The 27759-nt window shown below is 42.3% G+C and overlaps 2 long non-coding RNA genes across 7 annotated transcripts in view; one reads left to right on the top strand and one right to left on the bottom strand.

The window, feature by feature from the left end:
- Positions 1-482: 482 nt before the first annotated feature.
- On the bottom strand, positions 483-4712 carry LOC117796048. The gene is made up of 3 exons (XR_004620388.1): positions 4601-4712; positions 3382-3584; positions 483-544 (listed from the first exon to the last, which is right to left on the bottom strand). It is a non-coding gene; the product is annotated as an uncharacterized LOC117796048 (long non-coding RNA).
- The window catches only part of LOC117796047, a 32092-nt gene continuing 7901 nt past the window's right edge, over positions 3569-27759 (top strand). Inside the window, exons 1-5 of one of the 6 annotated variants that reach the window (XR_004620386.1) lie at positions 3569-3706; positions 4709-4912; positions 5315-5417; positions 7609-7737; positions 21381-21517. This is a non-coding gene — a long non-coding RNA (uncharacterized LOC117796047). Of the gene's footprint in view, positions 3707-4708; positions 4913-5314; positions 5418-7608; positions 15364-19215; positions 19253-21380; positions 21518-27759 lie in introns of those variants that run through there. The other 5 variants (XR_004620387.1, XR_004620384.1, XR_004620383.1 and 2 more) reach the window with 5 other exon arrangements.

The raw sequence follows: 27759 nt of genomic DNA, 5'->3' as shown, positions 1-27759 counted from the left end.
ATAGGCCTTTAGAAAAGGACCATGACTAATTTTATGCTTAATCTTATAATTAGTGCATTATAGATACCCAAGAAATATTTCATAATAAAAATTATTATGGCTATTATATTATGCCTGTAGAATCTGCAGTCTTTGCATTGGTGAGCCAAAAAACAATTTCTGATACAGTGCCAGATTCAGCCCGTGCACTGGATGGTATAAATCATAAGCACCTATCATTGGGAAAAATAATCCATCATTCAAAACGGAGTACTGATTATGAATCTACAATGTGTCAAATGACGTTAAATATAGAGAAGGATGCAAATAATAGTTGCTGTAACATATCACAAACCTCCCATTTACCAGACTCTGATATATGTCATATCAATTCCATTAAAAATATCTGTTAGGGCGCCTGGGTGGCTCAGTTGGTTAAGCGTCAGCCTTCAGCTCAGGTCATGATCCCAGGGTCCTGGGATCAAGTCTCATGTCGGGCTCTTTGCTCAGCAGGGAACCTGCTTCTTCTGCTCCCCTTGCTTGTTCTCTCTCTCTCCCTCTCTCTCTGTCAAATAAATAAATTAAATCTTAAAAAAATAAAATTAAAATATTGGTTAGAAATAATTTGTTGTTTAGATTACATTTTATGGCCATCGTAAGTTCTTGAAAAGATATTTAATAACATATATGGATCTGGACTTTTAAAGAACCATATGTCCATCTCGTGGTGGGGGGGGCGTCAGGAAATGACTGACCTTTGTCTAAGTAGGCAAGACATACAAAACTCTTTTGTGTTGTCAATTACAACAAAAACATGGAAAGGTTAAAGGGAACAATGTGAGTACTTGAAACACGGGATCCCAAAAAAAAATCTTGGCTTGATATAAAATACCAGTGATTTATATGGCCTGGTGAGTCATGTGTATCATATCTGGGTTATGTACCCATAAACATTGCCTTAAAGGCAGTCAGACTATTTGGACTGTCATCACTAAACTCATCATCACATGTCAGTCCTGCCTGAATTCAAAAGCAAAAACTAAAATACAGAAACACATGGAACTGATAACATAAAATTTCTGCTGTCCTACACTTAGATTCCCAAAGGCAATGTTACAAAAGGGTGTTTAAAAGTCCATGAAATGCTCCTTGTAATGCAATCTAATTTGGATTAGATAGATCCTTTTTGGTTATCAATATTTGTTCGAAGCTGTTAAAGGGCAAGAAATTTCATTGAGTTAATGAAATGCTCACGGTGATGTAAATCACAACCCCCACACCTATGAAAAGAATCGTTAGTCAAACACTATTTTGGAATAAAAACATAGTATGCATCAAATCCCATTAAACATGACAAGAGATACAAATGATGGCTACCATTTATTAAGCGCTTCCTTTTTTGCTAGAATCTTTATTTCCACAGTATCTAATTTCATCCCAACAATATCACTTCAAGGTAGCTGTTATTACTATATTTCACAGATGAGAAATGGAAGTTCAGAAGGGTGAAGTCACTTCTCCAAACTCATAGACCAAGTGAGTGGTTAGAATTTGAACCCCATGTGATTCCAAGTTTTGCTGTTTTTTTATAAAACAAAATTGAAGTTTAAAATATAATGTTGGTGTCTATTAAGGTATCAGATTATACAAAGACCCTCTGGCCTGGGGAGTCAGAGTACAGGGTTTTAGTCTTGGCTCTGACGCTATGACGCCGTATGCAACTTAGGCAAGTCATTTCATCTTTTTTAATTTTGAGTTTCCACATACGTAAAACAAAGGTGCTGAGTCAATCCTTGCAGTTCCTTCCATCTTCAACATTCCACTACTCTAGCAATGAATAATCCCTGACTCTGGAACTGAAGTTCTATTTCTTCTACATTCTGGTAACAGTAATGTACGTTTCTTTAGGAAGAACCACTTCTTCTTCTCAGTATAATTCTTTCCTCTGACACCAGAATCTGATGCAAGGTTGGACACATGATCTAAGTGGACCAATTAGAGTAAATTCTAGGAATTGTTTGGGAGTCATTAGAAGAAAGACATCCTGTTCCTCTATGGTTGTTAGCAGTAAGGATGATGAGAGTTTGGAGCTGTGTGGGGCATGTGCAAAGATAACTTCTCCTCTGGAATGTTTAGTTTCTTGAGGCAATACATTCTCTATTTGGTTAAGCCAGTTTAAATTAGGGTTTCTGTTGGGTTCATAGAGTCACAATAGGGATACACCTTGATGGATAGGTTGGATTTGTATTAGTTTAGATTTCAGAGAGGGAAAGGTATGCCCAGAATCTTTGAGATGGGCACGACTCTCTTAACTGGATTGAAAGCAAAGGGCAAAGAGGCAGTTAGATATCAGGAATGAAAAGTAGTATGAGACTGAATTGTCAAAGATGTTGTAAGCTTCCAGGAGGACTTTAGACTTGGATGGTTATGTCAGATTTTATTTTTCAGAAAAGACCTCTATGATATTTCGAGTTCTACCTCTCCTCTTCCAAACCTTGCCATTCTTGCATCAAAAGGTGGGAGAAGATTTATATCTTTTCCCATTGATCTTAGGTAAGCCTTTAAAACTGCCTTAACAAATAGAATGTGATTGAAGCAATACTGCATTACTTTCCAGGTGAGGTCATAGAAGGCAATATGGTTTCCATCTGGTTCTCTCTCTTTCAGAACATTTGCCACTGAAACCATACTGCCATGTTGTGAGAAGAGACCATGTGTCAGTGTTTTAGTTGACAACCTGTGTAATAAAGAATTTGGCCTTTTTCCCTAGTTCCTGGGAAGTAGCCTTTAAAAGTGATAGGAGTATTTTTGTTATTCATCATGTTCCCAGATAGTTTACACTGATGAGTTGCCTAACAGTGGGACCTTCGATAATTTAAACAAACGTGGTGACTCAGGAGAGAAGCGGCCCAGGCCAGAAACACCAATCGTGTGACTAGAGGTTTGGGGTTTTGAAGTGGATGATATTAGTCCAACCTATGGGAAGGAGTGGGGGGTGGCTGGAGATTGAGTCACATGGCCAATGATTTATGGAAGGCAGTGATCACAGAGGTTTAACATGACGCATACAGTTGGAAGTCATTGTAGTGTTTGTCAGCATCTAAAAACATATTAGAGACGACAGGATCATTTCAAAAAGCTAGTTGCATCCATTCCTGTAGTAATAATGACAAAGCCAGTGTGACTGGCAGCCAGAGTTAAGGAAAAAGGGTGGGGGGGGAGTCATAAAGAAATAGAAGGAAAGGATCCCAGAGCCATCTAAAGTAGACAGTCTTCTAAGATGGCCACAATGATCCTCATCTCCTGCTATTCACATCATTTTATAATTCCCTCCCCTTGAGTACGGGCTGGACCTCTTATCTAACAAACAGAAGGTGGTGAAAGTGATGAGCTGTTACTTACAAGATTAGGTTGCCAAAGGCTGTGGTTTCTGTCTTGCTAGAACTCTGTCCTTCCAGCTTGTTTGTGCTGATGAAGGAAGCTGGCATGGTGTGAGCTGTCTTCTCCATAGAAAGGTCCATTTGGCTAGGAACTAGGGGCAGCCTCCAGCCAACAGCAAGTGAGGAACAGAACCCTTTGGTCCAACAGGCTGGAGAAATTGAATCCTGCCAAAACAGCATGAACGAGCGTGGAAGGGGACCCATCCCCAGTTGAGCCTTGAAGTCACAGCAGCTCTGGCCAACATTTTGATTTTAGACTGTAAGAAACCTTGAGCAAGAGGACCCAGGTAAGCCACCCCCCAGGTAATTGACCAGAAACTATGAGATAAGATGTGTTCATTGCTTTAAGCCACAAAGTTTTGGGGGTAATTTTAAAGCAGCAATTGATAATTAATATAGCAACTCAGCCCATGATTTCTATACCACCACTAGCAATATTACAATGATGCTTAAAAAAATTTTTTGTAACACAGTCCTTTCTGTGGCCCTAAATATATATGTTATATTTGTTTAAAGTTATGGTAAATAAAAATAAGTTTCATCTTGATACATTTTTGAAAAGTTAACAACATCTTTTGAAATAGTTAGAGGAATCCTGTAATGTCCCAAACCCAGGGATGTCTACAATTTTGGAAACTAAAATGGACTGAAAGAGATTATATTCTCTTCTTTTCCAAAGACATTCAAATTCTAGCAAGTTTATTCCAGATTTGTCACTTATAATTTTCTTTTCTTATTTTTAAAGACTTTTTAAAAATTTACTCATTTGAGACAGAGAGAGAGAGAGAGCATGAGCAGGGGAGAGAGGCAGAGGGAGAGGGAGAAGCAGGTTCCCTGCTGAGCTGGGAGCCCTAATCAGGGCTCAATCCCAGGACGTGGAGAGCCAAAGGCAGATACTTAACCATCTGAGCCACCCAGGTGCCCAGTTACTTATAATTTTCTTAACTGAAAATCAGAACGTAGATAGGTCTAAAGAGTCCAGAATTGTAAATAGGGAGGGTGTGACCCATTAACATCCCGCAAGAATAAGTCTCCTTTAATTCTCTCTCTCTCTCTCTCTCTCTCTCTCTCTCTATATATATATATATATATTAAAGCAAATATTCTTACAGTGTGGTGAACAGAATAATGGACCCACCAAAATGTTCACCTCTAATCCCTGGACCCCGCAAATATGTTACCTTATGTAGCAAAAGGAACTGTGGAGATGTCATGAAGTGAAGGGTATTGGGGTGGGAAGATTATCACGGACTCCCCGAGGCACAGTGTAATCACCAGTGTCCTTACAGGAGTGAATCAGGAGGAGCAGAGTCAGAGAAGGTGTGATGATGCAAGCAGAGGTCAGAATGATATGAAGAAAGGGCTACAAGCCAAGGAGTTGGGTGATCTCCAGAAGATGGAAAAGGCAAAGAAACGGATTTCTCCCTAGAGCTTCCCAAAGGAGCAGGACCCTACAGGCAGATCTTATTATTTCTGATCTCCGGAATGGTAAGGTAATACATTTAGGTTGTTTGAAGCCACTGAGTTTATGGTAATTCGTTGCAGCAGCAACAGGAAGCTAGGGCGTGTACTTGACGTCTTTAGGATCTTAATTTGCTTCTTACTGCTCTTAGGAGATATTTTCAAATCTAATTAAATAATGGCATTTTAGTACAGAAAACCAACTGAGCATCAAAATCACTTGGAAGGCTTTTTAAGTATACATTCCCCTGAGCTTCATCCCCAGGAATTCTAAGTTGGGAATTATTGCTCCAGAATTAAGTATGGCTTGAAGGGAGAGCCCACTCTAACAGGGTAGATGGTTAAAGTGTAAATGGCAACTTTAAACCCACTAAAGGCTAAGGTATATTTTTAATGAGACTTTTACAATCAGACTAATTGTTTTTTAAACCTAGGATCTGGACTTCTCCAGCATTCACAGATTTCCCTTTCGATGACCCCTATTTGATGAATGAACTTGGATGCAAGCATCACAGAAAGAAACTGACTGCTATCATGGTAAAAAAAAAAACAACAACAACAAAACAAAACCACCCTCCATGGGACTGGGAATAGGTACTGACACAGACGTACCCAGCACCAGCACCATGGTGGGTGGAAGATTGTTCGAGTGCCCTGGGACTACCCTACCAAAGTGCCACAACCCTGCTGGCTTAAACAACCAAAACTTACTGTCTTACAGTTTGGGGGCCAGAGTCCAAAATCAAGGTTTCGGCTTTGGAAGGCATTAGGGAGGAATCTGTTCTAGGCCTTTCTCCTAGCTTTTGATTGCTTAGTTTGTGGCAGCATAACTAAAATCTTAATGTGGCATTCTCCCTGCGTGTATCTGTCTCCACATTCTTCCTCTCTCTCTCTTTTTTTAAGATTTATTTATTTATTTGAGAGAAAGCACAAGCAGGAGGAGCAGCAGAGGGAGAGGGAGAAGCAGACTCCCCACTGAGCAGGGAGCGCAAAAGGGGGCTCGATCCTAGAACCCTGGGATCATGACCTAAGCCAAAGGCAGGCACTTAACTGACTAAGCCACCCAGGTGCCCCAAATTTCTCCTCTTGATGAGGACACCAGTCATATTGGAATAGGGGCCCATCCTACTTCAGTATGACCTCAATGACTCATTACATCTGCAAAGACCCCATTTCCAAATAAGGTCATATTTTGCAGTCCTAAGGGTTGGATTTCAACATATGAATTGGGGGAAGACACAATTCTACCCAAAACAGGGATGTGAGTCCTGGGAGACTAAACAAACACTGGCTTGTGAAGGAGATGGTGGGATAGTAACAGCCACCTTTTATTTTCACAGAGGCTGTTCAAAGTAGGTGTTTTTCTCTCTTGCTCTGAGACAAGGAGTCCGAGACTGTGAAGGACGAGGCAATTGCTCTGAGTGCATATAGTTAGGGGCAGAGCTGGGTGCCTGCCCAGGTTTCTTGGACTCCAAAGCCCAAGTTTTCAATCACCTTACTGTGCCACCTCCAGGAATAGTCACAAGAGCGAAGACCTGGTTTGTAGGCCCAGTTCTGCCACAGATAACATGAGACATTTAATAAATCATTTAACTTCTCTAGGGCTTAATTTTCTCTCCAGTAAAATGAGCCTAATAATAATATATGGGGAAGTGCAAGTACTTCATAGACTGTAAAGCATCCTGCCATTGTAATAGTGTTATTAAGAGCAGCATCAGCATAAGGCAAAGACAATTAACATGTTCTCAGTGGAGAACGAAGATATCTTTCTGTTCCCTAGGTGTTTAGGCTTTGTATTGCTTCTATGATCTTCCACCCTCCCTCTGTGGGCCTCTCCATCAGTCCATGCACTTATCATCTAATCTTTCACTCAATTCAGACCTCCTGCCTTGAACGGACAAATGAATTCCAGGCTTTTTTTTTTTTTTAAACCAAGTTTCCTGGGGCACATGGGTGGCACAGTTAAGCATCCAACTCTTGGTTTCGGCTCAGGTCATGGTCCCAGGGTCCTGGGATAGAGCCCTGCATTGGGCTCCTTGCTCACAGGGAGCCTGCTTCTCCCTCTGCCTCTGCCTGCCGCTCCCCCTGTTTGTGCTCTCTCTCTCTCTGTCAAATAAATAAAATCTTTTTTAAAAATAAACTTAGTATTGAGTATTTTCACATCTTTTAATGTTCTTTATGAACATGATTTTTAATTATTGTATAATATTCTGTGCTATAGATATATTATAACCCATTTAACCAATTCCTTATGTAGAGAGATTGCGTTCAGATTGTTTCCACGTTTCTGCTATTCTAAACAGGGCACAGGAGGATATCCTTTTACTTAAATGTGCACTTCTAATTATTTACTTAAGATATATCCAGAAATTACTAGGGAGAGCTTTTTGTATATATTACTCTAGCAGTCAAACAACAGAAATTATGGCAGGAATTTATTGCAAGGTGTTGGACAGCCCACAGATGTGTCAGGAAAGCTAGACCCTCAGGCTTGGGTAATGGGCAGGGATGGAGGAAGGCTGGGCAGCCAGAGCCCCAGCCAACGTCTAACCAATGACCCAGTGTGGCAAGGACTCCTCTGCTACCACCACTGAGGTGGAACGGGAGCCCGCGCTTGCTGCCACTGCCACTGCCACTAGACACCATGCTGGCACCGCTGCCCCGATGGCTCTTGGATACTGGATGTTGCTGTGGCAGCCAGAAAGTTCTGCTCTCTTCCATCTTCTAGGCGTGACAAGCAACGGACACACGATCTTGGGTCACTACATCTGAGTGCCCAAACCTAGAGGCTGGGAATGACAGTCCTGGGTGTTTGCACCTCCTATGGGAAGAGAAGCCTTCCACCAAGACTCACAAGGTAGGAGAGTCCTCTCACTGCCAGTTTCACAGGAAAATATTAGTCTCTTGGTCTTACTTTAATTTGCATTTACTTGTTTGCTAGAGAGGATGGATCTTTTGGCTAGAACTATCGGTAGTTTGTGATTTTTCTTTTGTTAACTCCTTAACCATCTTTTGATGCCTTTTCTATAGGAATATTTCTATTGGGGCATATATCTGTCTTTTTTGTAAGTACTACTTTTAACAGCCCATGAACACTTTGACAGCCAAATATGTTTTATCTTTCCCCCAATTTGACCTTTAACTTCATTTAGGTATTTTTTCTTTTCCCTTCAGCACTCCTGAGGGCATGTGGAAAGCCTACTGCCGAAACTGTGGGTTAGAAGTAGATTGGTTAGTTAAGAGTGCATTCTACAATGACCTTACTTTGATGTGCTTCCATGTTGTAAGAAAGTGAAAAAATGAAGTGGCTTCTTATTCAGGGTAGTGGAGTTTTTTAAAAAGGTATGCTACTGTAGATCTGACATTTGAATCTCCATAGCAAAAACTCCCTTTATTTCTAGACTGTGTGCATGACCTCAGAGTGGTGGGAGGGATGTAGGAAAATACTGAAGAAAAGTGGAGAACGCTAATGTTGCCGGAGAAAGACAGTGAAATACTCGATTATGACTTTGCATTGACTGGAAGAAGTTGCTTCTGAATCTCTCGCATGTTGTAGTTGGCATTGTAAGAGCTGGTCACTTGCTAAGTGTGAAGAACCAGGGGTGGGCAAGGCTGGGGAAATGCAGCATGCAACACTCCAGAAGGGCAGCAGAAGGAGTTGAAAATCTGCAGGGAACAGGTGCCTCTCAGCAGTGCTGAGAAAAAGGCGCAAGAACTAATAACCACGGATTCCCGACAGGAATGGTGTGGGCGTAGCCTCTGCTTCACCCCATCAGGAAGGGAAAGATTCCCGCCCTGGGATTGTGGGGATGGCTGTGACAGCCGACACCGAACCGATGAGATCAACAACAGTTTACTGGCCACGCACACTTAGCTTGGGAGAGGACACTCCATGCCACACAGGGCCACATGGGGGTTGCACTTAGGGTCAGAGTGAACAAGCAGGGGCTGGAGGAAGCAGACCTTGTATCAAGAGCATGAGGTGCCACCTAATTCCCAAAGGAGGATGTGACTGGCTTGTTTGAATAATTCTGGGGGCGCCTGGGTAGCTCAGTCAGTTAAGTGTCTGAGTTCCGCTCAGGTCATGATCCCAGAGTCCTAGGATCGAGTCCCCCATCAGGCTCCTTGCTTAGCAGGGAGTCTGCTTCTCCCTCTGCCCCTCCTCCTGCTCATGCTTTCTCTCTCTCTCTCTCTCTCTCTCATTCTCTCAAATAAATAAATAAATAATCTTTGAATATTTCTGCGGGCGTGCAGGGAACTGAAAGCTGCTGCTCAAGAATAAGCAAGCGGCATGCCTGGTCCCCGTGATAAGGAGGGTTGTTTGGCTAAGAGACCTTATCCGCGTGAAGAGTGCGGGGAGGGGAACTTGCAGTTAGGCTGCTGGAAGGTCTCTGGATTTTATAAGATGTCAAAACAGCAAATAATATTGAACCTTCATTTCAAGCCTTACACCACGATAACATTTCAGGAGATTGGTTGGCAGTGAGCTCTAGTGGTTAGGAGGAGAGAAATTCAAAGTCCTGGGCAGAAGTTACTTTATGCCTTCAGAAATCGGGAACCTCAAAACCAAATGGCACAAGCAAGACAAATTATCAGGACAGGTTGGGAGTCAAAGGTTTGAGCTAAGAAGGATCCCACCCATGGTAGCAGTCAGGAGACAGCTTGTTGCCCCAAACCAGCTCTCAGTGCAGTGAGTAGAGAAGACAATGTCTATGTGTGACTTAACCTGTTCTTTGCCAAAAGTATGTATCCTTCAGCCAACAGTGTGCATGTTGCACTATGAGAAAAGGGGAAGGGAAAGTGAACGCCATGGGACCCGACTCTGGAAATCCACATGTCACTCAAGTGATGGCAGCAATAGAAAGCAGCCAAACTTCTGGGGGCTTCCCGGGAGTGTTTTGTCACAGTCTGACATAAGGTGCTGGGGTGGTACTTTCCAAGCAAGCCAGTCCTATCTTGGACCTAGGGTTAGCAGCATAAAGTATAAGGTCCCACAATATTTAATGTTTCATTAAGTATTTGACGAGCACTTACCAAACACCCAGAATTCCACATCGGGTTGCATAGGACAGAATCTCTTCCCTCAAGGGGCTCCTCCTCTGCTTGGGGGACTAACAAAATTTTTATATGAAATGGCAATGTAATATATAAATATGTTCCAAGATGAAGAGCATGGGGAAATGCTATAATAAAAGTCAGAATGTTTTCTTTTTCATTGTATTGCTTGTATTCTATACTTTAAATGACTTACTGTACAAAAGACATTATATGGTGAAACACTTCCCTGACCTACGAGATGAATGTCTTACAAACTAATAATGGCTAAAGTTTCTTATTGCTTTAGAACGTGTCCATTTTAGTCCAAGTCAAGTGGAGTATGGTAGAGAAGTCTCCTCACTCACTATGCACCTTGTCCTGAGTACCCTGTTTGACAGCCCTTGAGCCTGATTCTCCAGTTCAGTTTCTCCAGCCCTTCAGCCAACCTTGCTGTAACCATTTTCCTAGCTCCCCACCAAGACACTATAGAGACACCTGGGGGAGACAATTAGAGGAATGCATTGAGATTTGGTCATTTGGACGTTAAGTTGGATAAACCTAGAAGGTCTAAGTCAGTTGGAGACTTTCTTAATACATCTTTCCCTATTTTAGATGAACTCCTATCCAGGGGTAGAGTTTGAATCAGACTGGGCAGGTTTCTGTCCTTGCCATCCATAGAACTTGATCATATTGTTAGCTCCAGAGCATTCTGCCCCATCTGCAGGTCATTCTTGATCCCTGGGTCAGTGGTGGGCAGTCTTGGCTATCCCTCAGCCACCCGTGGGTGTTTTAACTAGATAAGCCCAGTTCTTATCCTTAGAGATTCTGATATAGTCTGGGACTTGTGCTACAAAATCCATGCGTCAGAGTTGAGCCGAAGACCAGGCATCCAGTTTAATGTAAGGCAAAAACTTCAAACAGTTATAACTGATCAATTATATGATCCTTTCTGTGAACTCATTGTTACTGAAAGTTTTCCAGCAGAGGCCAAATTTATGAACAATTACTTCTCTGTCTCCATCATAAAACATAACTATACCCTAAAGCACCTTTCTACATTATCTCATTAATCTGAGCAAATGTCCTGTGGGAGATGTGTCATAATTATTCTCATTTTGCAAATGAGAAAAGTGAGATGCAGGGAGTGTAAATTATTTTTAAGATCAAATAGTCAAGAGAAGATAAAGGCAGAGCTACTGTGAAGGTAATTCCTGATCTATTACCCTGTGTGGCCTCAATTCTGAAGCCACGCCCTGGTTCAGGGAGATGGCTGAGAACCTAGGCCACTTATCAGTCCATTCAGGGACCCTTAGATTGAATTGGAGATCAGAGTGCACAGGGATGGGGTCACCACAGCCAGAGACTACTGCTGCGGGTTTTCTTTGCAAATCCCTTCTGCTTACCCATCTTAGGCCCTTGATCTCTTCTGCTCAGTAGTCACTGAGGAAATAATTATCACCATTTATGAAGGACTTACCATGTATCCAGGATGTTGTGAGCTGATTTATATGTGGTCATTTAATCATTACAACCATCCCAGCAGGAAGGTATTAGATCCATTTCACAGATACAGAAACTGAGGCTGAATGTCTTGCCCAGGATCACATAGCAAGACTACGAATCAAATTCAGATCCATTTGTTGTGAAAGCCTGTGCCCGACAAAGAGGTCACTCTTTGGGCAGTAATGTTTGAAGGGCAGGTAGGATCTGTAGGAATTAGTTGCACCTTTGGAGTCTCCCACTATCTCCCTGTGTACACTGTGGGCATTGTGTGGCGAGCCCAAGGGAGCACCAAAAGATGACATTTCATTGGGGTATCTCCAGCGGGAACCATTGTTAGATATAAGAGGCTCTAGGATTCCTGGAACTCAACAGGCTGTTAGGGTGATAGCAGGTATGGATGCAACATGCTCAGATGGAAAACGTAGTGTGTGCACATGCAAGCATGTGTGTGCTCACACACACACACAGGTGTGCACACATGCATGCACACACACACACGATTGTATGATATAGAGGATGTCAGGAGCATGGGGTTCTGGCCCTGTCTGCCACTGTACATTTAAGAAAGTCCTGAGAGGAAGTAGAGAAGACCTAGGGCTTTTTGAGGACATGGTTTTACTCTTCAGATGAAGCCTTAGATCTTCTAAAAAGCCTTAAGATGAACTCCTCTTCTCCTCATCCTCCAACCTTAAGCACTTCTTGGCAACCGTGAGTCTCCTCAGGCCATATTCACATCACCAACCCCTCTCCTCTCTCTGAGTGGCCTGGAGCTTCCCCGATGGGGTCTGGGGTCTGCAGCACTGGGACGGAGGTCCATGGGATGCCATAAGCTTCTGCTTCTGGGGGCATTTAAAGGCCACTGCCACCTTTCAGAGCTCAGAAACACAGGAAAACCAAGACTTCCAAAGGGCACCCTGGTCTTCCCTTCTATCCATGGGAGTACAGCCTGCATTAAAACATGACGTGGAAAATTGTGTCCACTTCTGGTGCTAATTGCACTTTGAGTCCTGAAAGGTGTCATTTGGTGTCCTACTCCCATGCTTTCTACCACTGATTGTGACATGTGTGTGTCATATTCTCTGGCTGGGTTCTCCCCAGAGCACAGAAGCCTTTAGGGACTAGGGGCTCCAGAGAGGCAATGCACGATGGCATAGACCTTTAGAGCAGGCAGCTGTCTTCAGGGGGGTGTTAGTTTAGGACATGGCTTTGGACTCAGACAGACTTGAGTTTCAATACTGACTCTGACCCAAGTAGCTGTGTGTTCTTGGGAAGGTCACATGCTTCTCTGACCTTTGTTTCCTCCTCTGGAAAACAAGGGCATTAATGCCTGCTGTGCAATGGCCTGATAGAGCCTGTGCCCCGGACCTGGCAAGTGCTGAGCGGCACAGAGATGGTGTGATTTTAGTGGAACCGAGAAGGACCCTCGGGCCAAAACAAACCCTTTCCCAATCAGCTTCCTGACGTGATCTGGCCTCAACCCACCTCAACCTCAAACAGGAAGAAAGTTCTCGCTCTGCTTCTTCTTTTTTTTTTCTTTTAAGGTTTAATTTATCTGACATAGAGAGAGAGATGTGCACAAGCAGGGGGAGAGGCAGGCAGAGAGAGGGAGAAGCAGGCTCCCCGCTGAGCAGAGAGCCTAATGTGGCTTGATCCCAGGACCCTGGGATCAGCGAGCTGAGCCAAAGGCAGACACTTAACTGACCGAGCCACCCACGCGCACCCTTCCTCTGCTTCTTGAATAGCACATGCTTTCTCCTAATGCCAGACATCTATCCCTGTGTTCCCTCTCCCTAGAACGTTGTTCTCCTTGTACCTCCTCCCCGTTCATCTGGTTAGTACCTGCCTCCAGATGTCTTCAGATGTCTCAGCCATGTCGTCACCGGTGTGACTGTTTTATTAATGTGGGGAAGACAAACACTGTTAGAAGCCCCTTGAAGGTGCCCATCTTACTCACTGGAGCCTGGCATACACTGCGCCTCAGTAACTATTTGTTGGAAGAATGAATGAATGAGCGATGCATTCGTTTAACTTAAAGGAACATGTTTCTCACAGGGCTAGCGCCCCCTAAAATGTTAAGTTATTCTGAGGGCACTCTGTCCATGGTCAGATACGTTGGGACACTTTGGATAGAACAGAGTTAGACGGTTCCTTCTCTGTGGGACTTGTCAATATTTCAATGTGCTAAAGTGCATTGTGAATTTCTAGGAGGAGGGTCAAAACCAAACAAGGAGCTTGGGGCGCCTGGGTGGCACAGCGGTTAAGCGTCTGCCTTCGGCTCAGGGCGTGATCCCGGCGTTATGGGATCGAGGCCCCACATCAGGCTCCTCCGCTGTGAGCCTGCTTCTTCCTCTCCCACTCCCCCTGCTTGTGTTCCCTCTCGCTGGCTGTCTCTATATCTGTCGAATAAATAAATAAAATCTTAAAAAAAAAAAAAAACCAAACAAGGAGCCATATTTGTCGCTTATACCTCATTGTGAGTGAGTTTAATCCACACCTTGTGAATGAGTGAGTGAGTGATGAAGAAGCAGAAGTAGTCATGGGCTCTGAGGATGAGGAACTCTGCCTCTTGGCCGCCTGCCCCCGAACTCAGAGCTCACGGACTCCTGGGAGCAAAACCAAGTCAAGTCTTATATGTCTGAGGCAAGGGGACTGTTCACAACTCCCCCCTCACAACGGAATCTTGGCCCAGCAATCCCAGCCTGGACCTGAGTTCTCTTTACTGCTGTTCTTACCAGAAGACTTCTTACTTGCATCAGCTATGGAGGGATTTTATCTGTTTGTCATCTTCAATAAAAAATGACTCCGGCAGCATGGTGTAAGGTTGATGTGTCCCAAGAAACAGACCTGTTCTCTCTCTGGTTTTGTTTTCTTTTATTGCTTTTGAAATCCAGCGTTCCTCCTCTCTTGCTGGCTTGGGCTACAGGGCAGTACAACTTTCCCTGAAATGGAGTATCTATTTGGAGATGATTGAAAAAACAAAGCTGGCTAAAGGAAGGGTCAGGCCAGTCCTAAAGAGAATTACAATAGAAGTAAAAGGGTGACACATAAGCCAGACGGGTATCCGAAACTTGGCTGGTTTCTATATTCCGAATGCTGACTTCTGGGACACGGTGTTTGAGGGTGAGTTTGGGGCAGTGCCCGACGCCTCATGGTGCATGCAGCGTGTCCACGAGGTTGGAGAAAACAGAGCCGACACGAGCCTCTGAGTCCTAGTGCTTCCAACATGCCCCACAGTAACAGGCATAGTATTTATGGGCACGGCAAAACTGCTGGGTAGGAAGAGTTTGTCTCCAGCCCTACTTTTCCACATCTTGCTGGGGAACTGCTTCTTCACAGAAGGTTCCGTGGCTATTTCCCACCTCGGCCTGCTGGAGGCGCTAATTTCTTTCCATCCCATACATTCAAGGTCCTGATCCTGCTTTGAAAACGAATGGTTTAAAAATGCGACCTCCTCCTCGGTAAAGCATTGGATTTTCACAGGGGTCTTCCGGCGGACACCAAACAGTGGGCAATCAGGCACTGGGTGGATATTTCAGGGTAGATGGTCCTCCGGTTCCCTTCGAGGCCTCCGCAGAGGCAGCTGTCTGCTCCGGCTTGGTCGGGCTGGCACGGTGACAGGTCTTTGCTGTGCAGTAAAGGTGGGTGAAAGGGCAGCGGTGCACCAAGTGGAACCAAGAATAGAAAACAGCACATGGACGTGGTATTTTGCCCGTGGATTGGGGATTACTGTCCTAAGCAGCCAGGCTTTTTCCAGTGGAGTTTTACACAATAAAATAAATGTGTTCTGCACTTTTAGTGTTTAAATAAACATGAAGGATTTATTTCTAGCCATAATGTAAATTGGTGATGTGGAAAGTTATGGAAAGAAAATGCATGCTAAAACTTCAGACCTCCTGGTTTCTGTCACTGCTCTGTGTGCTTAAACAACACTGATTTCTACATAAATAACATACCTCTTATATAAAGTCTGTAAGATATTTTATTCTAAGACTATATATAATGTATTTTATATTATATATATATATATATGTATATATATATATGTATGTATTTTCCCGCCACTATATATTTGGGTTTAAAATTATAATTGGACACTATGACCCAGGATGTACATTCCTAAAATGTACCCTGGAAGAGTGGCTTTCCATCCATTTTTTACTTTGACCTGCAGTAATAAATCTCTTTTACCTTGTAATCTAACACACACACACACACACACAACTAAAATAAAAGTTTGATAAAACTAAGCTTACACTTGTTACATGCAATGCACTCTAGTATTTTTATTCTATTCTCAATTTATTTTTCTTCCTTCTTTTTAAAAAAATGGATTGGGATACCCAGTTTGAAAAACACTGCCCTAGGGAAACTTTTGCACACATATGTAAAAATATTCGTAGGAGCACTCTTGGAAATAGGAAAAAAAAGTGGGAAAATTGCATCCAGCCAATGATAAGCATTGTGTATAAAGTAATGGCAGGGGTAAAACTTGGATTGGGGTATTAGGAAAGGACTTTTTGAGGAAATGACATTTAAATTTAGACTAGAAGGCAAAGCCTGGAAAATAGCATTATACACTAAGCAGGTCTTGAATAAGCAAAGAACTTGGCACTCTCAAGGAACTGAAGGAGGCTAATGTGGTTGGGTCACAGTGAGCCAACGGGAGAGACACGTGATGAGATTGGGCTGGTAAGAGGGAGATAAATTATGCAATGCTTGAAAGACAACATCGAAGGTAGCAGACTTTTTTACAGAGAACAAACCAATGGTTGCCAGAGGAGAAGAGGGTGGAAAGTTGGGCAAAATGGGTGAAGGGGAAAGGGAAATACAGCCTTCCAGTTGCGGAATGAATAAGTCACAGGAACAAAAGGCACAACACAAGGAATACAGTCAATGATATTGTAATAGCAATGTAAGGGGACAGATGTTGGCTATACTTACGGTAAACAGGGCATAATGTGTAAACTTGTCAAATCACTAAGTTGTGTACCCCAAACTAATTGTGTACCAACTCTATTAAAGGAAAAAAGAACACACTTATAATGATGAGCACTGAGTAATATATAGGATTGTTGAATACCTGAGACTTATTGTACACCTGAAATTAATATAACACTGTATATTAATTATACTTGACTAAAAAATAAAGAAAAAAACCCCAAAGTAGCCGAGTTTTATCCAAGTGCAATGGGTAGCCATTGAAGGGCTATTTTAAGCTGGGAAATGACATGATCAACTTTATCTTTTCAATCATTGCCTGACTCTTGTGTGAAGAATGGATTAGAGAAAGTATGGAGGAAAACCAGTTAAAAAGCTATGGTAAAATTCTGTGGTGGTTTGGATTGTGGCTAGGGTGGAAACAATCAGAAGTGAATTGATACAGGGGATATTTTAGAGGTAAAATTTGTAAGACTTGGTGATGTCTTATTTGGAATTGAAGTTAGGATTGAAGAAGGGAGGTGAGATGGAAGGTAAGGGCTATGTCAAGCACAAAGAAATGTAAAAACACAATTGCATTACTAAGTTTTTCTACAAAGGTTACAAATATAGTGACCTGAAGGGGCACCTGTACCCTAATGTTTATAGCAGCAATGTCCACAATAGCCAAACTATTGAAAGAGCCCAGACACCCATTGACAGATGAATGGATGAAGATGTGGTATATATATACACAATGAAATACTACTCAGCCATCAAAAAAATGAAATCTTACCATTTGCAATGATGTGGATGGAGCTAGATTAAAATTTTTCAGATAATTTTTTCGGATAAAGTTAATCGGATAAAGACATTATCATATGATTTCACTCATGTGGAATTTAAGAAACAAAACAGATGATCATAGGGGAAGGGAGGGAAAAATAAAATAAGATGAAATCAGAGAGGGACACAAGCCATAAGAGACTCTTAACTATAGGAAACAAACTGAGGGTTGCTGGAGGGGAGGTGGGTGGGGGGATGGGGTAACAGGGTGGTGGGCATTAAGGAGGCCGCTTGATGTAATGAGCACTGGGTGTTATATGCAATTGATGAATCACTATATTTTACCCCTGAAACTAATAATACACTCTGTGTTAACTTATTTTAATTTAAATAAAAGAAAAAATTTTTAACCGGGGGGTATGTCAAGGTTCATGCACACAGTATTCTAGCAAGACCATCTGGGAAAATTAAGATGTCATTTATTGATGTAGATGACCAAAGGGGGAAGCACATTTAAGTGGGTAAAGATTAAGAGTCTGGTTTTATAAATCTTATGTCTGAGGTGCCTATGAGCCCTCCAAGCAGAGAGTCAAGTTAGCAATCACCTGTGCAAAGATGGAGCTCCCAAAAAGTTTAGACTGGAGATAAACATTTAAGAGTCAGCTGCCTACACAGATGAGATCATTCTGGAATGACAAACAGAGCAAAAGAAAAAGAGAAAGGCCAGGAGAGAGCCATGAAGAGAGCCAACATTCAGAAGTGGCTTGAGAAGGAGGAATCAGAACAGGATTCTGAGATGCTTTGGCCACGGTCGTGGTAGTAAGCCAGGAATGTGCAGTCTGATAGGAGACAAACGAGAATGGTTTAAGAACTGGTCAAAAGTCACTAGTGTCAAATGCTGCTAAGAAGTTCAGTATGATAAGACTGAGAAGCAACTGTTGAATTTAGTTACATAACTGTCACAATAACCTTAGTAAGAGCCTTTTTTTATAGATTGGTGGCATAGAAGAAGGAAAGGACATTGAGATGGTGAATGAGGCTAAGGCTTGTGAGTCTTGGCTGGAAATGAAAGAATGATAGGAATACAGGCAGAGAAGGATGTATCAACAAAGGAGGTATTTTCTATTTGTTGTTTGTTTGAGGGTGGAATATATAAGAGGCTTTGAATATTGTTTGGAAAGTTTGGGTGGAGAATAACAGGCTGAAGATGCAAAACAGAGAGGATGACTACTAGAGCGAGAGCCTCAGTTGGAAGGCGAACCACAAGTGGCTGAATGGCTTTCAGTTAGAGGCAAGATGTCTCTTCCACTGGGGAAAAAGGAGAGAAAAAGTGTGTGGGCCCAGGAAATTCTGTGGGATTGGGGTTGGGAGGCATGGTCTGATGAATGCAATATTCTCTGTGAGAAACTAATTAAGAAGGTGAGTCAGATTGGGATGCTTTCGCTGCAAGTAACAGAATATCCAACCAAAAGCTGCTTAAACAAGTAAAGGTCTAGTTTTCTCCCTTAACACAAAGCCCAGGACTAAGGAGTTAGAATTGTTATAATTGAATATCTTCATCCGAGAGGATGAAGATAGCTTTACATCCTAGTTTGCGTTTAGTGAACTTATTGTCCTAAACTTGTACATAAATAGAAATTCTACTTTTCATAATCCACTCTGTGCAAAGTTACAGAAAATAAGAGAGAAAGAGGGGCAGAAGATAACGGGCCCTTGTCCATTCAGGCTTACAAAGGATCAAGGATTGTTGTCAACGGGACTGCCTGGGAATGGTTCTCCCTGGGGCTGTACAATGTTGTAGCACCAGTTGTTAAGTGCATAGTAGAATCCACTGCATACTTCTGTTGAGAGAGTCCAAAACATGTGCAAGGATGGTAGGTATAAATAAACTAACAAGGGAGTGTTTGATGCTGACAGCCAGCTAAAGATGTTCACTTAAGGAAAAATGAATGTGGATTTACAATATTCAAGAATCTTTTGGTAAATAGTAGTGAAAATGTTATCCTCCTAGTCTGAACAAATAAATAAAACATTAACTTTGATTCACGGTTTGGTTTTTTTTTTCTAAAGATTTTATTTATTTATTCGACAGAGATAGAGACAGCCAGCGAGAGAGGGAACACAAGCAGAGGGAGTGGGAAGAGGAAGAAGCAGGCTCATAGCAGAGGAGCCTGATGGGGCTCGATCCCATAACGCCGAGATCACACCCTGAGCCGAAGGCAGACGCTTAACCGCTGTGCCACCCAGGCGCCCCTGATTCACGGTTTTTTACTCTAAGCTGTTATGGTTTACCTGTGGGAAGTCAGCCTAGAACTTTTCACCTCTTTCTCCTTGAGATCCAACAAAATATGCAACCAAGGCACAACTGGAGACACAGATAAAAGAAAAGTATTCACCTGATGATTTTTCACTCCTGTGCATGGTGAAGATTCAGAGACTAGCTTTCATGCAGAATGGTACTGGCCAGCATGCTTTTTACAATCTTGAATACATGAATTCCAAGATAGAGAGAAGTTCTGCAACCTTGCCAAGGATAAAACAAGGTACACCACCGTCAACATTTCTTCTAAGTCATTAAATGAAAGTTGTCATCCCTCCCACTGCCATACTCTATATCATAATTCAAAATATCCTGATATAGGGCAAATGCCCTATTTCTAAAATTATGCTTCACTTCTAATGAAATATATTATAAAGACATGAATTCCAGGGTACCTGGGTGGTTCAGTTGGTTAAGCGGCTGCCCCCGGCTCAAGTCATGATCCCGAAGTTCTGGGATCAAGCCCCATGTCAGGCCCCTGCTCAGCAAGGACCCTGCTTCTCCCTTTCCCTCTGTCTGCTGCTCTCTCTGCTTGTGCCCTCAATCTCTCTCTCTCTGTCAAATAAATAAATAAAATCTTTGAAAAAAGTTGTTAAAAAAAGACATGAATTCCTATCATAAGTTTATGATGCCTTAATTAGAGAAAGCTTCTCTGATAATATTTTGAAATATCCCTTGATTTACTGCCTCAGAGCTTACATCACTGTCCAATTCCCGCAGTAAGATTTTAAAAAGGTGAAATGCATGAATTTCTTCTATAAAGTCAAAAAAGGGTACTTGCCAGAGGGAGGTGAGAATAGAGGACCAGTAGAGCATTTTCAGGTGGATCGGTGCAGAAAAATTTACTCATATTCCCTTGGAAAGTCTTTGTGTTCCCTTGAAGATTCCCATAACACAGGTTAAAAACTGCTGGCTTAGCTCAAATGGGATTCCATGTCACTGAAATAAAATCAGGATTTCATCAACAAGGACAAAACTACAATGTCTGCAACAGGTGGTCTTCTGAGAGCAAGGGGCAAAGGGGGTCAGAGAAACAGTAGTTGGGAAGAATGGGAACTCAAACTTTCTAGAGAACAAAAGTAAGATTGCTGGGCCATGTAGACCACCCACTGAAATCTGTAATTGAGATTTTATTGTGCTACTAACCTGGATTGGTCCTGTGACTTTTATAACAACACTCAGCTGCTCAGGCACCGACACGGGGGAGGTGGATGGTGAAGTTCATCCGGGGCTGGGGTCCTGTAAGTAGATGCTGTGAAAGAAGAGGTCAGGTAAGCCCAGCATATTTGCAACAGGACAATTATAATGATGGGCCCAGGAATCTAAGTTGGTATGGGGGAAGGGAGGACAAAAGTACAAACAGAAACAAAAACAAAACCCAAAAGAACCAACGTGGAAGGATCCATGGATCTAAAACCTCAATGAGGCCAAGCAGGAAACCTGGAAAAGGGAGGTCATGGATGAGAAATGGAATGTTTGAACTTGTGATTTGTGAGGCGATGAATTTCTGATGGTAACGAGTACAGGGTGTAACCAATGGGTGGCTGTTGGAGGAATGGAGATCATTAGGAATCAGGAGGTTAAGGAATCGAGATGTAGGGATGTTATGCCCTTGCATAATGAGATCTTCAAAGGTAAAGGTGGGAGCCACGTAGAGAGGAAGGTCCTTCAGCCGGTGGGAGCAGGAAGCAAAGAGGTGATCTGTAGACTGTTATCCTGAGGTGGGTAGGGCATGGTGGAGTCTGTACCATGTGAACCAAAGAGAAGAAGAGTGTAGGGTGAAGTGGAATCATCTGGAAGTGTCTCTGGAGACGAGAACACTTCTACTTTCCAACTCTGAGGGGTCTGGCGCTTATCAGATTGTATGAGCTCTCTGTATGGGAAACAGAATTCCACTTGCCTTCCTACAGTTGAAGTAACCTTGTGATTGTTTGTAGGTCTCCAGAGTGCTTTCATGGGGTTAACCCTGAAATGTTGCATACCCAACACTGAGAAACAAAATCGAAGTGGAAAAGATGCAGTTGACCCTTGAAAAACATGGGACCCTTGAACTGCAGAGTACACTTATTTGCAGACATTTTCAGTAAATATATGTTCGGTACTGTAAATGTATTTTCTCTTCCTTACGCTTTTCTTAATAACATTTTCTTTTCTCTAGCTGACTTTGTAAGAATATGGTACACAACATACAAAATATGTGTTAACTGACTGTTTATGTTATTGGGAAGGCTTCCAATCAACAGTAGGCTATTAATAGTTATGTTTTGGGGAGTCCAAAGTTATATGTGGACTTTCTGCTGTGCAGGGATCAGAGCCCTTAACCCCTGTGTTGTTGAAGAGTTGACTATATTTAAAAACTTTTATTATCCAAATGCATGGATGCTTATTTTATAGAAAAAAAGTGCAAAGTTGCCAACAATTTTCAATTTTCAGCCACTTCTTTGGTATTCTTTTTTCCTGGATTTAAGTAAGATGTAGGCCTTCTTACTCTATGGGAAGATACTAAAATACAATTAATTTTTTTCAAATTCTACCAAGAGAATAATTTTGGATTTCATGGCCTGTACTTACTTTTTCCTGTACTTATATGGTGAGTGCCAGGCACTATGCCAGGCACGACGCAATGGTTTAAAAAATAAAGTCCTTCTCTCCTCCAAGGAAATTAATCTAAAAAGAAACATAGTATAGATTGCCATTAGATACCTCATTAATTTATTTATCCATCCATACATTGATTTATCCATCATTTGTCCACTCATCCATTTGTCAACAAACATTTATTAAGCATCCAATTTGGGCATAGTCTTGCCTTAGCAATTTTGACCATTGTGCATCTGTAGAGATCCATAAACTGTAATTATAGGTCTGATCAGTAAAGTATTTTCTGGTATTCCTTAAGGTAAAAAGTACCTCTTATTAATACTTGCCATTTGGTAAGAGGCATGCGTCTGATCACCAAAATGCTCTAAGAGGCAGTATTATGTGGGTAAGGGCCTGGATTTTTAGGTCAGGTAGATTTGGATTCAATCAGATGTCAGGCAAGTTTAATCTCTGTGCTCTTCAATTTCCTCATCTGTAGATTGGGAATAACACCTATCTCACAGAGTTGTCGGAATTGAGCATGATACTATCCATCCAGCCCTTAGCAAGTAAGTGCTTAGAAACTGACATGATGCCATTGACAAATAATTATTAAGGCAAATAGAAACAGACAAGACTGTATGGCAGCACTCCATCACTTCTTCCTTGCCTTCCTTATTGTCAAATTCAATAACGACCATTTTGAAAAGAAAGGGTATGAAAACACAAACAGGCACACACGCTACAAATCTGTGAACCCACAGGCCGAGGGGAGAGCCCTGATAGCCCAAGGGGTTCCTGTAACCTCTGTGACAAAAGGCTTTTTCCATTTTACTAAGGAATGAGCTGTTCAGAGTGCCAATCATAAAATCCCATGTCTAACAGAATTTGAATTACGTTGGCAAGATGCTTCACCTGGGCTGAGAAAGCCACTGTTTCAGATCTGGCAGTGTCAGAATTTTGCCAGGTTTAAGTTTCACGTTTTTGCCATGTTTGCCATCTTGGCTTTGCCTGATCTATGAGTGGAGGTTGTTAATTCCTGTAGGTCGACTAATGCATTAATTTCCTGTTGAACAGAGGATTTTTAACCGCCTGTGCATTGGCTGTGAAGCAGTTAAAATGTTCTGATGCCAGGTCCCACCCCCCCGAGGTTCTAATTTAACTGATCTGTGATGCAGTCTGGGCATGGGGATTTTTTTTTAAGGAGCCCACATGACTCTGATGAACAGCTGGGCTATAGAATCCTGGTCCTAGAGCCTAAGCTCCAACTTAAGCCACAGAGGAGTTCCCATCTATACTGTGAGAAGCTAATGGTGCCTGTACACACCCAAAACACTCTAGCCACCTGCTATCCTCCAACCTCACTGAGACACCATAAAGTTCATGTTTGGTCAGCAAGGTGGGAAAGTGCAAGACTAAGTTTTTCTATCTTGTTGTTCAGCACCTAGGAGCAGAGCTCAACACATCATTCTTAGGCGTTTCTCCCGGGCTTCAATTACAAAACTGCTGCAGGCAATAGCAGCTGCTCTTGTCATGTGAAAAGCCGTCAGAGTCTCTTCACAAGCTATGGTGAAGACAGGACATCGTGTGCACTGGGAGGTCCAGATGAGTGGCAAGGGCTGGGGAGAGGAGTGTATGCTTGCTTAGGCCATGAATGGGAGCCGTCTTGTGTCGCTCAAAGCTAGTCACAGTTCTTTCTATGGTTTACAGTGTGGAAAGCTGCTGATGCTCATGAGAGTAAACAATTGCTTGAGTGGAGAGTTCAGATAATTGTGTATGTAGAAATCTCTTGGGAGACTTGAGAGTAAGCAGATTCTTAGGCATTGCTCCCCTTCCCATTCTGATTCATTAGGTCTGGGACAGGGTCAAGGAATCTATAACAGGTGCCATAGGTGGTTTTCATGCAGGTGGTCCCCTGATGCTTGAGGACCCTAAGCAAATTGGTTGTCAATTATATTTAAAAAATCCAAAGTATGAAGTTGCATTCGAGGAGAATACAGTCTATTTGCTGTTAGAAGATGTGTGTATATGAGTGAAGAAACAAGGACCTTGTAACAGGAAATAGGATATGATGACTGCTATACAGAGAGGCAAACCAAGCATGTGGGAACTGAAATGAGACAGATGTCACATTTGGCTGAGAGGATGAGCAGAAACTTCCTGAAGGAGGTAGTACTGAATTGGACTTGGATGTATGGATAAGCATTCTATAGGTGGTAATGGGATAGAGCAGAGAAGAATATTATTGTACTGGAGATGTTAAGTATTTTCTGCCTAGCCACAGTCCCTTCTAAGGAGACTTGGTCCACTCAAAGCCCTAGCTGACTGGACAGTAGATCATAAGGTCCCATCCTCTGGTCAGCATTGATTGGACCAGGTATTGCCATTTGATTAGGTGAGCCCACTTACAGGCTTGCGAGCTATCTGTCTTTGATATCCTCTGCTCACAAAAATATGCTATGCTCTTGGGAATAGAGAACTGGGAAACTGAGAGACTGAGTGACTTAAAGAAAAGTTATGTCAAGGTAAGTTGTTTGGAGTTATTAGGAATTGTTTTGGAGCATAAAAAACCCAATCTGTGTTTTAGAGGAGTTTTACAATTATTATTCAGTACATTAAAGTATACAACTTTATTAAACTAGGCTTAGTGAAGTATAATGAAGTGGAATGGAGGATGGATTAATGATGGCAGGACAATTGGGAAGTTACTTTGACAATCCAAGGAAAAATTAATAAGAATGACTAGTATTTATCTTGCATTTATTAGATTGCAGGAATAGTACTTGACAGGTATTATTTCAATTAACCCCAACAACAACAACCCTATTAGGTAAACACTATTGGTATTCCCATCTGAAATGGGAAATGAGACTCAGACAAGTTAAGCAACTTGCCCAAGTCTATGGTTTATAAGTAGTGGAGGCAGAACCAGAGCCTGAACTGATCCTGATTTCAGAACCTCTGTTTTGAGCCAGTGCTCTATGCTCCCCAGATTGCCAAGTGGTAACCTTTTGGCAATGGTGACAACAGGGATGGAAAGAAGGGGATGATAGCAGGAGGCAGCATCCACTGCAGCACTGGCATGTATACAATCGTGGGCTGTTGGAGTGGAAACAGATCTTAGAGACCATTTAGTACCATAACCTTTCTACGGACACTGAAAGGAGAACACCACTTCTCCTGTGAGTTCATCAGGCAACAAGCAAAGACTTAACATGAAAATTAATGAAGAGGAGAAGGGAGAAGGAAGAATCAACAATACTTCTGAGGTTTGGCATCCAGATGACCGAGAGAGTAGAGGTAGGGGCAGATCGTGATGCTGAGTTCCATAAAGATGGAGATGGCTAAGCTTAAAGATTGGCTGAAGTCATAGCAGAGGGTGAAATCATTGGAGAGACCTTAAATAGAGAAATGAAAGTCAAGACAGAATGAGAGACAATGAGAGAAATAAAATAATCCATAAAAAGTATAGGGAAGGAATAATAAGAGAGATAGGAAGACGTTCAGAGAGTATAGGGTAACTAAAGACAACACAAGAGAAGTTTTAGGAAGTTTCAAATGCTACAAAGAGCTTAGGGAGGATGCAATTGAGAACAGTCCTTTGCATGGTGAGGAGGACATCTTTATCAGTCAGGGTTTGTGGTGGCAAAGAACATAAACCAACTCTAACTTCAGAAAAGGGTATATTGAGGTGCGCCTGGGTGGCTCAGTTGGTTAAGTGTCTGCCTTCGGCTCAGGTCATGATCCCAGGGTCTGAGATTGAGCCCCACATCAGGCTCCCTACTCAGTGGGGAGTCTGCTTCTCCCTTTGCCCCTCCCCCTGCTCGTGTTTTCTCTCTCTCTCTCTCAAATAAATAAATAAAATCTGAAAGAAAGAAGAAAAGAAAAGAGAAAAGAAAACAAAAGGGTGCATTGGAAGAATATTGGATAACTCAAAACAGCAAGAATGAGAACCAGATTAAGAACATTGGCAGAAACCAGAGACGCTGGGAATTAGGGAACATGGTTAGGGTTTTGCCCAAGGAACTGTCTGGTGAAGAATTGCTGTGGGGTCCACCCCTCTGACGTATTCACTGCATTAACCAGAAAGTTCAACCTCATCCCTGCTTCTATGAATAATTTCTAACTGACTCTGTGTCCTTGCTTTATTCTCTCTGAAATCAAAGTTCCTTTTGCCTTTTTGACCAACCCCATTGACCAGACCTAGATCATGTACTCACACTCTCACAGGGAGAAGGACAAGTCTGATCCTCTTCAACTTGAATAAAGGGTCAAAGAAATCTGCATCCACTAAGCCTCATGAATGGGAGAGTTATCACATATGAAGGTGTTCCTTTGCTGCATATCCCCAAATGGTCATCACATCACTTGGGACATCTGAGACCAGGATTGCAGAAAAGGCTTTAGTGGCAAAGATTGTTTAAAGAGTGAATGGATACTAAGGAAGTTTTAGCCATAGTTATAAACTATTCCCCAAAATGGGAGAACACAGTTGAAGTAAGAAACCCTTTAGAATGGAAAACACACGGAAAATTTGTAGGTTAAGGGAGAAGGCATTCTCATTGGATAAAAATCTCATTGGCCACTGGATTTTCAGCACCTAGGTTAGGAAGAATGAATGAAGGAAAAGGAGGGAGCAAGGATAGAGAGAAAGAGATAGATGCAAGAGAACAAAGATGTACGGATATACGAAGTCTGCTGGGGAGGAGAGAAGATCCAGTTGATGCTAGGCACATATTTATTGGGTTCCCATCAATTTAATTTGTGACTTTCTTTAGCAGCCACATCCCAACACTGTCATGGATAATCGTGGCCCTAATCTCTGCCCCTGACTCAGCACATTTTCTATTTCTATTTCTTTTTTTTTTTCTTCTCCCATTGATTTTACAATAGGCACCATGCCCTGATTCTCAGCCCAGTCCAGCTCAGCCTGCAGTCCATGAACTAAGCGCAATGCATTCTAATTTGCTCTAATGTTATGCTGCTGCTTTTTGAGTGGGGCAAATAGATCTGCCCTGGTGCCATTTATATGGTCTTGTTGGGCTTCTCAAAATCTCCAGCTCTCATTTATTAAGTCTGGCAAGGTTTAGAGGTTCAGTAGGCACTGAGGAAGAAAATGCAGCTAAGTGGCCCTGCAAGAGATTACATCCAAGACTTTGATCTCTTCATACAATGTTCAGCACAAAGGGAAAGGGTAGTCAATTGGCGTCAGTAGCTCCTTCCCAGAATCTCTCATGCAATCCAAGATAATCAAGTCTAAAAAAGTGCACTTTTTCTACCTAGCTCATTTTCGCCAAAATGTTCATAAGGAAGATTTAATTACATGGCAATGAACACCAAGAACATACAGCCTCTCTCCTTTGTTGTGGCTGTCTTCTCATGTAGACTTTTCATTTGCCAGCAGCTTGATGTTTGATGCCCCTAGAAAGATTTCTTTGAGACCTAAAGAATAAAAGATGCCCCAAATACGAGAACCTGTGAGTTCTCCGTTAACCTAACACGCATTCTGTCAATTGTGAAATGGAATAAGAAACAATAGGGCAAGTTTTTTTTTTTAATGATTTTTTATTATGTTAGTCACCATACAGTACATCCCCGGTTTCCGATGTAAAGTTCAATGATTCTTTAATTGCCTATAACACCCAGTGCACCATGCAATACGTACCCTCCTTACTACCCATCACAGGTCTATCCCATTCCCCCACCCCCCTCCCCTCTGAGGCCCTCAGTTTGTTT

This window comes from Ailuropoda melanoleuca, chromosome 14 (genome assembly GCF_002007445.2).
Source record: "Ailuropoda melanoleuca isolate Jingjing chromosome 14, ASM200744v2, whole genome shotgun sequence".
NCBI classification, from domain to species: domain Eukaryota; kingdom Metazoa; phylum Chordata; class Mammalia; order Carnivora; family Ursidae; genus Ailuropoda; species Ailuropoda melanoleuca.
Note: the sequence above shows the minus strand (reverse complement) of the source record. Positions and strands in the feature narration are given on the sequence as shown.